At 43.8% G+C, this 5,000-nt stretch overlaps 1 non-coding gene across 1 annotated transcript; it reads right to left on the reverse strand.

The window, feature by feature from the left end:
• Positions 1 to 323: 323 nt before the first annotated feature.
• Positions 324 to 396, reverse strand: trnak-cuu (transfer RNA lysine (anticodon CUU)). The gene has a single exon. It is a non-coding gene; the product is annotated as a tRNA-Lys (tRNA).
• Positions 397 to 5,000: the final 4,604 nt, after the last annotated feature.

Raw genomic sequence — 5,000 nt, forward strand, 5'->3', positions numbered from 1 at the left:
CCTACTCAAACATCAACACATTCCACTCATCCTGGGCATCCAAATGAACACTCTCCCAAGTTCCAAACCAAATTTCTGTATTTCCTGGCAATTCAAACTGTTCAACATTCAAACTACATTCTGTCAGCATTTCAGTATTCACACTTGATTGATTGATTGACACTTTTATTAGTAGATTGCACAGTACAGTACATATTCCGTATAATTGACCACTAAATGGCAACACCCCAATAAGTTTTTCAACTTGTTTAAGTCGGGGTCCACGTTAATCAATTCACACTAGCATTCATTTCGTGGGGTCACTCTACCGCTCAAAAGATCTCCGCCCAACGTGGGGCTCGAACCCACGACCCTGAGATTAAGAGTCTCATGCTCTACCGACTGAGCTAGCCGGGCCTTACTTTCGTCCGTAACTCTACAATAACTTGAGATTTGATTGTTGAGAGTTGATTTGTTATCAATGTTTTGTTAGTACAAGACAATTGATACCATGAATTGATTAACGTGGACTAAACAAGTTGAAAAACGTATTCGGGTGTTGCCATTTAGTGGTCAATTGTACGGAATATGTACTGTACTGTGCAATCTACCTTGAGACCTCCGATACCGGGAGGTGGGGGGTGGGTGGCGTGGTCGGGGGTGGGGTGGGGGCGTGGTTAAGAGGGGAATATATTTAAGCTAGAATTCACCAACTCAAGTATTTCATATATATATATATATATATATATATATATATATATATATATATATATGTATGAAATACTTGACTTTCAGTGAATTATAGCTATATATATATATATTTATTTTATTATACATATAAATAAAAGAAATACTTGAATTTCAGTGTTCTGGAGGCTATCCAGTAGATGGCAGTATTGTCCTGTTTAAGAGTGTCACAACATTGCTGTTTACGGCAGACGAACTGCTTTACGGTAGCCTAAACGTGACTGCTGTTGTTGTGTGTTGCTACCGCGCTGGGAGGACGTTAATGAAACTGCCTAACAATAAAACCCACATAAGAAACCAAGAACTCGCCCTCGATCATTCTACAGTTATGACGTCATTGGGCAGGCAAGCTGTTTATATCGTGGGAAAGCGGACGTGAGAACAGGCTGGCCCACTCAGGTCCGCATTGAGCTGAATACCGGGAGTTTGTCGGGAGAAAATGTCTGCCGGGAGGTTATCGGGAGAGGCGCTGAATACCGGGAGTTTGTCGGGAGAAAATTTCTGCCGGGAGGTTATCGGGAGAGGCGCTGAATACCGGGAGTTTGTCGGGAGAAAATTTCTGCCGGGAGGTTATCGGGAGAGGCGCTGAATACCGGGAGTTTGTCGGGAGAACATTTCTGCCGGGAGGTTATCGGGAGAGGCGCTGAATACCGGGAGTTTGTCGGGAGAAAATTTCTGCCGGGAGGTTATCGGGAGAGGCGCTGAATACCGGGAGTTTGTCGGGAGAAAATTTCTGCCGGGAGGTTATCGGGAGAGGCGCTGAATACCGGGAGTTTGTCGGGAGAAAATTTCTGCCGGGAGGTTATCGGGAGAGGCGCTGAATACCGGGAGTTTGTCGGGAGAAAATTTCTGCCGGGAGGTTATCGGGAGAGGCGCTGAATACCGGGAGTTTGTCGGGAGAAAATTTCTGCCGGGAGGTTATCGGGAGGGGCGCTGAATACCGGGAGTTTGTCGGGAGAAAATTTCTGCCGGGAGGTTATCGGGAGAGGCGCTGAATACCGGGAGTTTGTCGGGAGAAAATTTCTGCCGGGAGGTTATCGGGAGAGGCGCTGAATACCGGGAGTTTGTCGGGAGAAAATTTCTGCCGGGAGGTTATCGGGAGAGGCGCTGAATACCGGGAGTTTGTCGGGAGAAAATTTCTGCCGGGAGGTTATCGGGAGAGGCGCTGAATACCGGGAGTTTGTCGGGAGAACATTTCTGCCGGGAGGTTATCGGGAGAGGCGCTGAATACCGGGAGTTTGACGGGAGAAAATTTCTTCCGGGAGGTTATCGGGAGAGGCGCTGAATACCGGGAGTCTCCCGGTAAAAACGGGAGGGTTGGCAAGTATGAATCTACTAATAAAAGTTTAATCAATCAATCAATCAATCAAAGAATTCATCTTCCGATGCTCTGAAGAAGAGTTTGTTGTCCAAGATAGTCCTGGTAGGTGGTGGTACGCCACCTGACACCCTGTGGTTGATGAGCAACAAGGCGCCAGCCAGAAGCTTGTTAGACGAGCTATGACAACAAAATGTTGCCCTTGAAAATCAATTACAAACAAACCAGCGCCTGTACATCTGTTTCTGCTTGCAGTTATGGGGGTTTGGGGGTCTGGGGGGGGGGGGGGGGGGGCGGCTGTCTGCCTCCTCACAGGGTCCGACTGGGCTGCCATTCCAACGGTCATACCGGCGGGATTAGAGAGGCTACCGCTGCCTGGGGGACAGTGCTTGTCAATCAGGGCCGACGACGGACGTGGCAGACCTCTGTTATTCCATGAGGCCATTTTATTGGAGTTCCCTTTTAGTAGTGGTGGGCGGGGGCCGTGCCTCATTGTAGGTACTGAGTGTTTCCCCCAGCGTAACATGGCGAGATCATGACTTCTTTGCAGGCCTGGCCCTAACCAATCTGGCGCCCTAGGCAAGATTTTAGGTGGCGCCCCCCCCCCCCACATCGGCAGTGAAGTGTATATATTCACAAGAAACCGAATAGCTTTGTCTTTGACCTTTTTTTTTACTAAAAGAAAGCAAATTAACATATTATATGACAATGTTATGTTATGATTATCTTTAACCGAATCACAGCAGTGCTCACATTAAAGAACAGCATTCCCTCTCATGTGATATTGCTTAATTAACATTAATGATGTGCACTTTAACAACTAGGCTTACAACTATACCTAATATATAAAGGGGTGGAAAAGTGACTATTACCTGCAGGGCAGACATTAGCTAACCAGAAGGCAATAACAATGTAAACAAAAAACACCTGCTTAAAAGATCTAATACAAATGTCCCTGAGGAATGTAAGGTGGGAGTACTGTAATTACTAGGGGTGTCCGATAATGGCTTTTTGCCGATATCCGATATGCCGATATTGTCCAACTCTTTAATTACCGATACCGATATCAACCGATATATACAGTCGTGGAATTAACATATTATTATGCCTAATTTGGACAACCAGGTATGGTGAAGATAAGGTACTTTTTTAAAAAAATGAATCAAATAAAATAAGATAAATAAATTAAAAACATTTTCTTGAATAAAAAAGAAAGTAAAACAATATAAAAACAGTTACATAGAAACTAGTAATTAATGAAAATTTGTAAAATTAACTGTTAAAGGTTAGTATTATTAGTGGACCAGCAGCACACACAATCATGTGTGCTTACGGACTGTATCCCTTGCGGACTGTATTGATATATATTGATATATAATGTAGGAATATATTAATAACAGAAAGAAACAACCCTTTTGTGTGAATGAGTGTGAATGAGTGTAAATGGGGGAGGGAGGTTTTTTGGGTTGGTGCACTAATTGTAAGTGTATCTTGTGTTTTTTATGTGGATTTAATAAAAAATAAAAAATAAAAACGATACTGATAATAAAAAACCGATACCGATAATTTCCGATATTACATTTTAACGCATTTATCGGCTGTTAATATCGGCAGACCGATATTATCGGACATCTCTAGTAATTACCTAACGCTACATTATTATTTTCCATAACAATTTAGCCCCCTCCACAATGTTAACCCGACGTTAAAACAGAACTAGCTATTTATTGATTAGCAATTGCCGAATCATGTAACATTAGCTTAATGCTAAAAAGCCAGGTTACTATCACATTCTGTAACAGACAAATAATTTCATGTAGGCTAACGTTACCTACCTGCTACCTCTGTCTTTTTCTCGTTTCTCCTCTTCTTTTCTCTTTTTTCTTCCCTGGGCACCTGACAGTTTTGTCCGTTTTGACATCTTGTGTTGATTTTTTGAAGGGGTTGACGTCCATAAACAGTCATGATACGGGAAGGGAGGGGGCGCACCGTGCGGGGGGAAGGGGGTGGGGGGGGGCGTAATGTTGTAACAAATAATATTTCTATTAAATAGGCTTTACTTTGCATTTTAATTAACGTGGGATTATTTTTTGTATTTAGAAATAATAGTACCAACTTTTTTTTCTTTTTTTTTTCCCCAACATTTGTGGCACTGGCGTGGCGCCCCCTGATGGACGGCGCCCTTAGCATTTGCCTATACGGCCTATGCCACGGGCCGGCCCTGCTTCTTTGCCTGGACCTCCTGTTGCCTTCAGTTAGTTCACCCGACTGATAGTCACTTCCTTTCAGGAACCGGCGGTGTCGCTAACGCGCCAATCCCCTGCCATTCCCATGTTGGCTAATCGGCGTCATTTTTGCCAAAGGAATTTGTCTTTGAGCGAGACTCAAACACAACAATTTAAGGCGTACAGCAGCACCATGAGTGAGAGGTTTAGCACCATACCGCCATATACAAAACCCCAAAGCAGTGAAGTTGTCACGTTGTGTAAATGGTCAATAAATATTCAATTGAATAGACCGCAAAGTCACGTTCGAACAGAAAAACGTTGTTATTTTTTGCAAATATTAGCTCATTTTGGGGATTTAAAGCCTGCAATGTGTTTCAAAAAAGCTGGCACGAGCGGCAAAAAAGACTGAGAAAGTTGAGGAATGCTCGTCAAAGACTTATTTGGAACGTCCCGCGGGTGAACAGGCTAATTGGGAACAGGTGGGTGCCATGATTGGGTATAAAAGCAGCTCGGTCGTTCACAAACCAGGACGGGGTCGAGGGTCACCACTTTGTCAACAAATGCCTGAGCAAATTGTTTAAGAACAACATTTCTCAACAAGGAATTTAGGGATTTCACCATCGACGCTCCGTAATACCATCAAAAGGTTCAGAGAATCTTGAGAAATCACTGCACGTAAGCCATGATATTACACACCTTGGATCCCTCAGGCGGTACTGCATCAAAAA

The sequence above is a fragment of the Entelurus aequoreus genome, linkage group LG08 (assembly GCF_033978785.1).
Source record: "Entelurus aequoreus isolate RoL-2023_Sb linkage group LG08, RoL_Eaeq_v1.1, whole genome shotgun sequence".
Taxonomy (NCBI): domain Eukaryota; kingdom Metazoa; phylum Chordata; class Actinopteri; order Syngnathiformes; family Syngnathidae; genus Entelurus; species Entelurus aequoreus.